The 12,006-nt window shown below is 54.3% G+C and overlaps 2 protein-coding genes across 4 annotated transcripts in view; one reads left to right on the plus strand and one right to left on the minus strand.

Moving 5' to 3' along the window:
- The window catches only part of Rsph14 (radial spoke head 14 homolog), a 76,687-nt gene that overhangs the window by 20,017 nt on the left and 44,664 nt on the right, over positions 1-12,006 (minus strand). The gene's annotated exons all lie outside the window — the stretch shown is intronic.
- Gnaz (G protein subunit alpha z) overlaps positions 1-12,006 on the plus strand; it is a 51,496-nt gene that overhangs the window by 10,606 nt on the left and 28,884 nt on the right. The gene's annotated exons all lie outside the window — the stretch shown is intronic.

The raw sequence follows: 12,006 nt of genomic DNA on the forward strand, positions 1-12,006 counted from the left end.
TGCATTTCACCTTCCAAATAGCGAAGAGGAGGAAGGGGCCTTCAGAAAGAACCAGGACTCAAGAACTCATCTGGAGAAGTTTGGGGAAGCTGGTGAGATTGTAGGTGTCTTGCAAAAAGACAAGGGCGGGAATCTGCAGAGGTCCAGTACAGTGGCATCTGGTTCTGTACCCGGCCCAGCAAACTGACCAGACAGATCAGCAGTCAACCCTCTCCAGGCTACAGTCCCCCGAGGCAGCACACCATTTAATGCGACTCTCATTAATGGCCCTACCTCTTGGCTGTCTTTGGTGTTTTTGGGGTTTTTTTGTTTTTTTTTTTCCTTTTTTTTCCCTCTCCTCCTCCATAGGTCAAATTCTTCATTTTTATCTCTTCAGTCCTGGCCGAATTTCCCTCTGAGTCAGTGCTCTCGGGTGAAGCTCTCGCCTCTTGTCTGGTCAGCCTCGGTGGCTGTGGGCCAGAAGATTACACATGTGGCTGGCCAGAGTCACAGGGATACAGGAAAGGGCCTCTCTGCTGGTCTCATGTCACCTTCCTTTAGCAGTAGGACGCTAATAGACTGTCATCACCTGCCTAGCTGGAGCAGAGCCATAGGTTGGGTTAGGGGCCATCTGGGGGAGGGGCCACTGGATTTATAACTCCTGTACTTCCTGGACCCTAGCCTCAAAACGAGACAGAGAAAGAGAGAGAGCTCGTGAGAGAGGAGAGAAGAAGAGAGAGAGGGACAGAGAGAGAGGGAAGGAGAGGGAGAGAGCGCTTGGAGAGGACAAAGGAGGGAAACCTGCTGCTGACTTGCAAGTCAAGAAGGGTCTATGGAAAAGCTAACCTAGTGGCCTGGGCCCTGGTGAATTTTGAGTGGTTGAAAAACAACAACAACAACAACAACAAACACAGTCGTGTTTTCCTAAGCCAAATCAGTAATGCCCTGCATATTCTGTCATAGTTTCAGACATTTGCAGGGTTTGTGGGGAATGAAATACAAAGTCCTATCGCAGGCCTTATGAACACTGGTGAGCAAAACCCCACCCCACCCCACCCCACCCCCACCCCGTCAATCTGTTCCCTGGGTGTAAGGGAGTTCTCGGTTCTCTCTGTGAAGCACGTCATGCTGGCCTTGTGTTCGTGGTGGCTCCCGGGACAGCAGGTAGTCCCTGCATCACTTGCTCTCCCACCCATGAGTCAGCTGTGCTTGTCCCAAGTGTGTTTACGCCAGCCGTTCTTACAAAGATCACATCCTCGAATATTCCATAAACGGGCAGAGGATGGGTGTCGAGGGGGGCTACTGTAGACACCACAGCGGCCGGTTTGTAAATCCTCAAAAGCCGGGTGTAGCTTGGTCTGGTGTGGGTAGAGTTTGTTCGGGCACAGGGAGCGATAACAACTACCTTCTCATCACACCGGTGCTGGGGAAAGGAAGCTGGGTGTCGCACGCACACCGCTATGGTGTTAGGCAAGGACGGTCCTGGCAGCTGCAGGGTGTTGAGCCTGAGCCTGTCCAGCCCAGATGTACTTGTGTCTGTGACTGACAGGGAGGCATTTAAAGTACCCCGGCTCCATTCCTTCGCACTCTCATCAAAGCTGCAAGCCAACAACCCCATCTCTGATAGTGGTGCACAGTGATTAATGGGCAGCTATCAGAAATGCATCTGTAATAATTTATTACATTTAGAGTTGGTCTCCTTGGTTACTGGTGGCTTTGCTTGTTTGTTTGCATAGGGGATATATCCTTCTACTTAAGAAGATGTGACCCATGATCTATAGCAGGCACGAAGTCACAGAGACAGGCGGGAGGTGGAGGCGGGGGAGCTGATTGGTGATAATATATATGAGCCCCTGGGAAAGGCCAACCTGAAAGCCCGTTTCCCCAAGGCACGAGAGACAAAGGATTCCTGAAAATTGACAGGCTTCATTTGAGAGTCGAGGGGCAAGCTGAAGGGAAGTTCTGGTATGGACAATGGGAGGAAGGTGCGGGAACCAGTAAGAGAGATGGTTAGACAAGGACTGGGAGGAGAGAATGGCATAAGGATCGGGGCAGAGAACGCAGGTCTAGGGCCCAGGGACTGAAAGGAGAGTATGAAATGAGGCTAGAACAGAGACCAGGAGGAACAGACTAGTTAAGGGCTAGAGAATCAGGGAGGGAGAACACGGCCTAAGAGCCAGAAACCAGAGAGAGGACGGCACGGGGTTGAAGAATAGCCCAGGGTATGTAGGAAGCATGTGGCTGTGTCAGGCAGGGAGGGCTGGGCAGTGGGAGAGAGCGTGGAGGCTTTTGCCCCCCATGGAAGAAGGAACTAGGAAATTCTAAGTCTGGGGTCTTGGTTGGACAGGCCTCCTATTCAGAAAGGACAGGTGAGGCATCTATCTAAGGAAGACTATGGAAAGCAGGAACCAAAAAGTCGGGGACGCAGATAGAGGGACCCTGGAATCTCACTAGAATCAGGGTCCCAGGACAACTCAGGAGTGTCCGTAGGCCAGTGGAAGGAGACCTCAGGGCTTGAGGTCCCTACGGACTAGGACTGTGGGCGTGTGACCCCCCCTCCACCACAGGTTCCTAGGCAGGGTCACGTTAGGTAATGCACTCCAAAGAAAGCGCTGGGAAGCTTCGAGCTCTGTGCAAACATCTTTTGGTATTGGTCCATCTATCCGTCCATCTGTTCTGCAAATCTTTTCACAGAGCACCTGCTTCGAAGGAAGTAGAACTGGCAGTCGAGGGGTGGGGGCAGAGCAGTAGCCCAGACAAGCCCTCGAGTTGGGGGGTGGGGATCTCAGAGAAGGCAACATACCTAGTGGAGTTGGGGAGGGGTCCCCTGGGGAGGACCCAGGAACCCCCGGGCCAGGGGAGGACCAGTCTGCCCTTTCTTCCTGGGGCAAGATATCTGGTACTACCATGGAGCTACTTTCCAAAGGGGGTCTGAAAAATGCCACGTGTGTTAGGCACTGTGGGCCTGAAGGGTGAGAACTAGGACCAGGAAGGTGGAACTGGGGTTTTCTGTAGGGTAATAGGAAGGAAGAGGTGGTTTATACAGGCCCTCCTCCCATGAGGGTATTTCCTTGGACGAATTGCCTGCTCTGTCTTTGTCCAGTGTCACTGTCATGAAAGCAAGCAGAGGTCCTTATCTCCTTGGGAAGATGTGGCTTTTCAGTCCCAAAATACATGGGTTATCAGAAGTCTAAATGAACTGGAGAACCTTTCCTGCAGTCAGTCACACCGAGTGAGAGAAGAGAAGAGGCGCGCAGGGGAAGCCAGGGTAGGGTTTACGTGCTCATGGCTCTCTATACCACACACTCACCAGTGCCACCGGGCACTGAGCCTCGAGAGCTGCCCTGAACGCTAAGGCTCCGTGAGGGCTGAACACCCGCTGTTCATAAAGGATGTTTCAGCTGGGACATAAGGGAACATCCGCCCCTGTCGCCCAGGTGAGAGCAGGTTCCACCCTGACTCCACTCGCTCCAGCCTTCCCAAGGTGGCATCTATCTAGCACCTAACGCTGTAATGTGGCGGGGCCGTAATGCAGATGTGCCTCTTCTACCCAAGAAAACCGCTGCTCTGGGAGCCTGGCGACACCTGTGGTGTCCCAGATGGCATCCATTCCTGCCACAGCCCTGCCCCAAAGTGCTCAACCCGTCCACCGAAGTTTCCTACCCCTCGCGTTAGCCTCCTCAGGAGCCTGAACCTTTCAGAGGGCTGCTTCCAGACTTTGAACCCTACCCCTGCGTATAGGTGTAATTTCCCGGTTGTCAACAGTCCCCTGTTGCCATGAGGTCAGCTCGGGATGTGTCTTCGGCCATTCCTCATTGGTCTCTGTTCTCTTCCTCGGGTCCCTACCTACACAGTGCGTCAGGGATGGTCTGGCTATCTTGTAACCATGCCGTGAGCTCCTTGGTACAGAAATGGAGCCTGGTCCTCCCCTTTGTCCCCCTGCTTGGAGCAGAGCAAAAAACGCAGGGGCTCGAGTCTGAGGGGGCAGAGAGGCCTTGCCGACGACTGGCCACGAGGGGCTAAGAGTGGAGACAAAGCCTGAAGCCCAGACCCAGATCTAAGATGGTAAGGGAAGAAGTGAAGAATGAGCTGCTAACCATGCATGTGCAGCTCAGGATGAGGGGGAGGGGTGAAGAGGAGCCCTCCAGCCTGAGGCAAGGGGTACGGTGTTAATGCCATGGCCCAATAATCCTGTTCCCTCAAAGTCCCAGCAGAAAGGGCCCAGAGCCTTCAGTACATCCCATTTGCATTTCCAGAAAACAGTGGCTCCACAATCCAGCTACTCCAAGCAAGACACAGTGGCCACCAAGCCCTACGAGGCCCCGTGCTGGCCTTTTTCATGAGGAAAGTAATCCCTTTTACATCTCTCAATCTTTTTCCTTCAAGGAGAAAAATCCCAGTTTGGTGCCAGTGTGGCTCTCCCCATCCAGCAGGCACTAATCCTTCTCGTCTCACAAACAGCCAGTGACCTCGCCTGGCCCTCCTGCACACACACACACACACACACACACACACACACACACGAGGAGTCCCAGGCAAGCAGCAAATGCGCTTGCTTCTCACTGTTGTGTATTCCAGATCATTTCTGTGATGAACGACTCTGGCTTTCCACTTAAAAGTTCTTCTTAAAGTATACAGTTAAGTTTTAAAAAGGATAAATCCATCTCAGGGACACCGTCACAGCGGGGTTATACCCAGATGTGACTAGATTAGGACCGTGTAGCGTGAGGTACAGAGGCTGGGGGTAGGGTGGGGTGGTTAAAGCTGGAGTTCTGACCTGATGAACTCATCCCATCTCTAGACCTCTACAAGGTCATGGCCAACTGCCACGCTTACTCTTACACATGTGCGGGCAAGGATGGTCACAAACAGGTATGGGATGGGAGTGTAGATGCCCACCGAATCTCTGTAGCCATAGGCTTCTAGGCCCAGTTTTCCTAAACATCTGTCCCCCACCCCCACCCCTACCCCCAGCGACTCCAGCTGCCAGAGAAGACATGCTCCTGTTACAGAGGGGCATACGCAAAGAAGCTCAGGCTTGGTTCCAGCACCTTCCTTCTAAGCCCGCTGTCTGAGTTCCCTGGGACAGACACCCCAGGGGCCAGCCCAAAGCTGTCCTCCACTGTTCAAGAATACACACATGTGAAATGGATTCTCGAAGGGTCTGCTGAGGCCCTGGACTGTGAGCAGGCTGTTCCACTAACAGGTAGGGACAAGACTGCATACGGATCTGCCTAAGGAGGTCCACAGTCATGGGGTCTTTCTTGGCTTCTCTGGTCCACTCCGTACTAAACCAAGGCTGAGATGGACAGAGGAAGGACGTCGCACCAGCCAGAGGGCCAGACGGCATGAAGATCCCTCTTGCAGTCCAGGCCTGGCAGGGGCTACATAGCCTTGGCAGGAAAGGAACAGAAGAACAAACATACAGTGTCAGCTGAAGCAGAGAGCACGGTTCTAGGAAGGCAGGCGCGAAGAGGCAGGAGAAATATTCCCTTATTAAGAGGGGAGGAAACCTGCTATCAGTGGCAGCCACGGGCCCAAGGCTTCCTGTCTTCAGTGTCTAAAATAAAAGCATGGCGGGTGTCCACTCTGGGAGTTCAGTTTCAGGAGTAGACAAGAGGGCCCAGTATTTATTGACGCGTTTATTAATGGACTCATTTGTTTTTGACACAAGGCTTACTATATAGCTCAAGCTGCTCCATGACCCTCTCATGGAGGCCTCAGCCTCCCAAGTGCCAGAACCAAGTGTCTGTAGCTGCAGGCTTCTGGGCCCAGTTTCCCTATACACCTTTTTCTCCTGGTGGTACCAGCTGCCCCAGGAGGCATGCCCCTGCTGTAGAATACACAACAAAGCCCTGGCTTGGTTCCAGTACTTTCCCCCCCCAAACCGACTGACCGACTTCCCTGAGACAGACAGACACAGAGGCCAGCCCAGAGCTGACCTTTACTGTTCAAGAACACACACATACAAGTGAAGTGGATCCATAAAGAATCCATTCGTGGCGTGTGTACCACCATGCTCAGCTGAAAACCCATAAAGGCGATGAATGAGGCCTCTTGGCCTAGAAGCCTTCTGGCCAGTGAGTTGGGCAGTGTGTGAACTGCCCAGGTGCCTGCCTCAGGGGACCTCAGATGCACTGTTCCTGCGAGCTCTCGCAGACCGAGATAGGGAATGGCTGCGGACCTGGAACTTTCTCTCCTCTCTGCCTGACAGCCATATTTGGAAGAAGGGCCTGGTGAGCTCAGCTTGCCACCACTGAGCCGCCTCCTCATTACCACAACGTGGATTTTGGGTGCCAAGGGAGTGGAGGAGCCAGAAGGGCTGCCACAGCCAGGGTGCAAGGCATTTGAGAAAATGGGGTGGAGGGTAGGGGCAGGACTGAGGGTCATCCCCATCGGAGTTCACTTGGCTTCCAGGGGAAACATCAGAACAGGCCAGGGTCAGGTCAGGTAGCCCAAGTAGCTCCCTTGGGTTAGAAAGCACTCCATGACAGGGGCTACTGATCGTACCTTACCTATGCTGCTCCCCACACAGAGACGGGAGACACCCCAGGCCAGGTTTTTTTGCTTGGGGTATCAGACAGTGGACCTCTTCATGTATTGAAGGTGTGTGTTATTTGGGGACACTTAGTAGCCCAATGGTGTGTCAGCAGACAGCCTCACTGTCTTGATGTGCCCTGGGCCTTGGCTACCTACAACCCTTTTGGGTTCTACTCACTGTGGCTAACAGTCTTGGGCCTCGGGTATGGCCAGGTCTCCTTCTGAGTAGCCTGCCTATAAACAAAACTCTCAGGGAGACTTAGTTTCTTCCGGGCAAGTTTCTCTATGTGGAGGGCAAGAGTCTGTGTGCAAATCCATTGCTGCCCTGGAACACCCTTTGTTGTGGTACAGGTGCAGCACAAGGCAGGCTTTCCTGAGAGACTAGCAGGGACAGTAGCAGGTAACCGGGGCGTCTGGACAGGTAGGAGCCATGCTGTGTGTCTGTAAGACGCTAGGAGCCCTACCTGCAAGCTGACAGATAAGCCTTCCCACCCTAGAGTCAGCCGGCTTGGTGACCTGGGTCCGAGCTGCTTTTCCAGTGCCCTTGAGGAGCCAGGAAAGGTTCTGAGAGAGGAGTTCAACGGCCCAGCTCTGTCTTAGTGGGTTCTAGCAGCCATGGATGTGTGTTGTGCTGTCTAAGTCCTAGGTCTGATGTGTGTGTGTGGAGGGGGGTCACTCCTCCAGGGACTGTAAGCTATAGGGACAGGCCAGGGAGGGCCACGGTAATGGACATAACGGGTCCAAGATGCAAAGATCCCAAGAGAAATCACACTGTCTATAACTGTGTCTCTGGCCTGGCTCGGGTTGTCACTTTACATCTCTCCCAGGGCAGAGGGGGCCATATTTAGGAAGGGGCGGCGCATAATGAAGGTAGTAGGCTGATCAAATGATGAGCAGATGCCCAGATCAGAGACTCTACCCGTTTGATCTCAGCCTTCCCGACACTGCAAGCCTTTCATATAGTCTCTCGTGTTGTGGTGATCTCCAACCATGAAATTATGTTTGTGGCTACTTCATAACTCTAGTGTTTCTACTGTTATGGCTCACAATATAAATATCTTATATGCACAATATCTGATAGGTGACACCCCAAAGGTGTCACAGTCCACAGGTTGAGAATACTGCTTTAGACTCAAACAGGTAGTGAGGGTCTTGAAGAAGATGGTTGGCACAGACGGAGAGTTTTTAACCCTGGAACCGGAAGGAGTGAGGGCGGGGTCAGGTTTGGATGCTGTGCGCTGACAGTCTTTGTTACAATGGCGCGATGGAGGCCAGTGTGGAACTTGTAAAGAGCTGGGGGAGCCAAAGAAAACCAGCTGCTCAAAACTGCTGAGTTTCATCAGCACAGGCAACGTCACCATGTTTACACATGCCTCTAGCTCATGCATCTGATGGAGCGCTGGGATGGCCTTGCAGGTACTGATGGTGGGTACAGACTGTACATCTTTACTGAGGTCCCGCACTCCACAGTCCATGGCCACCACCTCCACACGCCTGCCACTCTCAGTCTCTCCTCTCCAGCAGTGGCCCTAGCTCTCAGCTGGACAGTCCTAGGGACGCCCCATCTCCTCCTTACCCCCACCCAGCCACCACTCCACCACTGCCATGCAGCTTTGGTCTCATAGAACCACCTGCACCATCTCACCATTGTATCCACCTGCCCTTGGAACCTTCACACCACCTGTCCTTCCAGCCGCTCTCACGGCTGCCTCGGGCCTTGCCCCGGTGTCCCCCTCACCCTCAGATGCCCACCTGACTTGCTTGCAGTCATTCATCGCCTGCCAGGAGGCCAGCCTTACCTACCCTTGCAGACAGACCCGCTCCTAACTGGAGCTCCGTTTTTTTACAATAAAGTTCAGCACCTTGTCACTTATTGTTCCTGTCCTGACTGTAGTCTGACCTCAGTCATCTTTACCTGAGCAAATTTAGGGATTTAGCCTTTGCCTTATTCGGTGCACAGACATACCCTGAGTCCCAGGCTCAAAACCACGGCTTCGTATGTAAGTCTGAGATAACGCCCTGGCCAGTTTTCCTAGTCCCATTCCTCCCCCTTGCACTGCAACTGGTCCCACTTGTTGTGACCACCTTGCCTTGAGGATACCAGGATACCGTGTGGAACTGCACAAAGATACACAACTACCCCTTCACATGGAACAGCTGCACTGATCTATTTAAGCAGGAATGCGCGTGTGCGCGCACACAGGCACACACACGCACACACACATTCGCACACTCCAAGCCCTACCCTAGCTCGGCTTGTCTCCCACCGTGCCCATCCCTCCCACCTCGTACTTCCCTCATCTCTGATGAGGCACTTTGACCTCGCTGCAGTTCCACAGTGAGTGTGGCCCATCGTTCCTGTCCACATCCACACATTCCAAGCCCTTGAGCAAGCCTCTCCCCTGCCTACTACTTCTGTTCTTTCTAGCCATACCCAAGGGCGCTGCGCTGGTGCGATCCTCAGTATCATCACCCTGGGGACCCACGAGCAGTTTCTGGTCCAGGAAACATCAAAACACATGGTCACGCACTGAGCCTCCACCTCCGGCAAATGACATCGAGGTTCATTCTGAGATTTGAGGAGTCCCTCCACACCCAGTAAAATCCAGGTGGACGCCATAAGGACAGACGGGAGCCCAGCCTCAGCAGATAGGACTGGCTGGGGTTCTACTTAGAGCATGACTGGGCCTCAACGTGTATCACCAACCCCCAGTTCTACTGCACCCACATTGCCCAAGTGGGACCAGACCCCACAGAGCTGCTCAGGAAATTCTGGGTAGGCTCATCAGCCTGTTTGCTTCAGGTCTCTGATACCCTGGGGATCTAGCAGAGGGTGACTCCAGCAGGGGACCCACCCTCACTGTGACAGTTGCTTCCCTACATAGCCTCCACGACAGGAGCTCATTGCCTGGCCTGGTACCATCTCCCCTCTATTTCCTCACTGTCCTCTAGCAACCAGTGCCTACTTATCAAGGATCACCACCCCCCTGCCAGTCTCCTCTCCCATTTTCCCCCCCACAGCCTCCTGGTGGTGAAACTCATTTCCTGAAGCTCAGATCACATGTCCATAAACAGAGAAACTTCTTCGCTATCACTCCAGACCAAGAGGCCAGGCTGCTTCTCTTTATTCTCCAGATCCAGGCCCGGGGTGGGGCCACCTAGGCAGGGTCAACATAGGGAAGGACCGTGCGTGCTGTGCTTAGGTGCCCTGGCCCACACAGACCTGCCTGCTCACAGCCACAGTCTCCTGTCAGGTCCACCAGGGGCCCCGCCTTTCTCCTGAACCACGTGGCTTCACCAGTCTTCAGGAGACCTGTGCCTGGTAGGAGACACTGCAGAGCAGACAGACACAGCCCTGAAGCGGGAGCAACATAGAGGGGCTGAATGGAGGAGACACCACCTACTCAGCAGAATTCCAGAATTCCAGCAAGGGACAGGTAGTCAGGGAGAACGGTGGGTCCTAGGGCAGGCAGGGCAGGCAGAGCAGTGGGTCCTAGGGCAGGCAGGGCGGACAGCCCCGCCCCCCACCCCCCAGAGCCACCCTGCGGGAGTGGCGGGACCCCCTGGGTGTTCACTGTCAGGAAGTAGACAGACTGTAATGCTCTGTTACAGTTCTGGACAGAGGCTGGGGTCTGCCTTAGTCCTACGATTCCTCCCCTCAGGAATCGTAACTCTGGCATCCCCTACCTAGAGTAGGATCACCCGTCTAGGCTAAACCATGTGCTAGAAGTGCGTTGACTGTCACCCGTCCTGAGGGTCCTACTCTTCTCCACGGGAGGCGCATTTGTAGTAGTACCGTGTAATATGGATGACCTTGGCCAGCCACGCCATCCGCACGGAGGGGAACTGACAAGGCCTGGCTATGCCTTTGCCTTTTAAAATGCTGGGAAGAAAATGGTATTAACAATTGACGCCCTCAGGATAGACCACGGGAGGGCAGGAGTTGCCCCTTATGCTGAACGGCCATATTTTAGTGCATAGGCCCCAGCCCAACACACAGCAGACTGAAGGTGGAACACATCTTTGTACCCTGGGTGGGGTGGGGTGGGGCAGGGGGCTGTCAGGTCATCCAGTGAGGACCAGGAGCCATTCATGGTGACCCTGAACCTCTCTCTGCTTGCTTACAGATCAGGCAGAGAGGTTCAGACAAGCCCTAGCATGATGAGAGACAGGGCCTTATGGAGGCCATGACATTTGCTTACAGTCCTTCCTAAGGAAAGTTCATGAAAGGAAATGCACAGCAGAGGCTCCCCGCCCCACCCCCCGAAACTCCTTACTGCTGGGAAGTGGCGGCCCGGACCTCTGTCGTCTACACAGACGCACAGGAGCGTGTGACTCTACTCGTGCTGTCTGCGTGCCACTGCCGGGAAACGGGAAGCGGGTGCATCTCAAGGCTTCCGTTCTCAGACGTCTTAGGATGGTTTGAATGACACCTAATGACTACTCTGAGAAGCTTGCATCTGCCATGTCTCTGGCACACGCCTTCATGGCTGCCCCCGGGGGTGGGACCGCGGAGCAGTGGAGTCGTTCTTCAACCTTACCTCCCTTCCCTTTCTCTAGCACCTGCTCATGGGCCCACTGTGCGCCAAGCACTGCGGACCCACTGTGCACTGCTCCGTTCACAGCGGAGGTAAAGCCAGGGCAAGCAGCGCTGCTCACTTAGCAGCTCTTGCTGGCCGTGGGGTGGGGTGGGGCTGGGAGGTCACGCGTGTGGCACGTAGGCTGAGGGCTGCTGGGAAGGCAGTGGTGAGGAGAGGGCTGGCGAATGGATGAACTCTGGCTGAGGAGGTAAGGATACCTCTACACGTTCCCAGTGACAGATGCGGTAACTGCTTCCGGCTGGTACTTAGAACATACCAGGCTCTGTGCTAGACTCTCGGCTCTTCCCTTATACCTTTGAGCATGGGGGTGCGGGGGAGTGACAAGCTCAGAGGTGTGGAGTGAGTTGCCCAAGGTGCTGAGAGGCCACAGACTGTGTGAAGGCCGGCTTTTACACCCGGAGAGCATCGGGCGGTGTCAAGAGTTGGCTTCGGAGATACTGTTGGAGAAAGGTTGTGGTCAAAGGGTTGGAGAAGACCAGAGGCTACAGCCACTGGAGAAAGTCAGAACTGTGGGTCCCGGGGCTTGACAGCATGGGGGATGAGCTGCCATTTCCTGAGGGTCCAAGTCAGATGCATAAGGAGTGTGTGGGTGGTCCGGTAGGGTGAGTCTCAGGTGCTAGTTGCACCTAGGGGTGGAGGCGGAGAGAGGCCCTTGCCTGGGTTAGGAACTCTGTCTGCCTTGGGCCTTCCATCCCAGAGCCTGGTATCAGGGGAGAGGGCATTAGATGGGTTTTAAAAGTACCTGCGGCTCAATAGCCAGGCATAAACATACCAGAGGAAAGAAAGAAGGCAAGAGATGGGTCGTGCTGTGGGGGTGGGGCACCCTGGGCTTCCAGGCAGAGGCAGAACTGAGCCCCCTGCTGGAGAAGACCTGCCCCAGACACCC

The sequence above is a fragment of the Mastomys coucha genome, unplaced genomic scaffold, assembly GCF_008632895.1.
Source record: "Mastomys coucha isolate ucsf_1 unplaced genomic scaffold, UCSF_Mcou_1 pScaffold3, whole genome shotgun sequence".
NCBI lineage: Eukaryota > Metazoa > Chordata > Mammalia > Rodentia > Muridae > Mastomys > Mastomys coucha.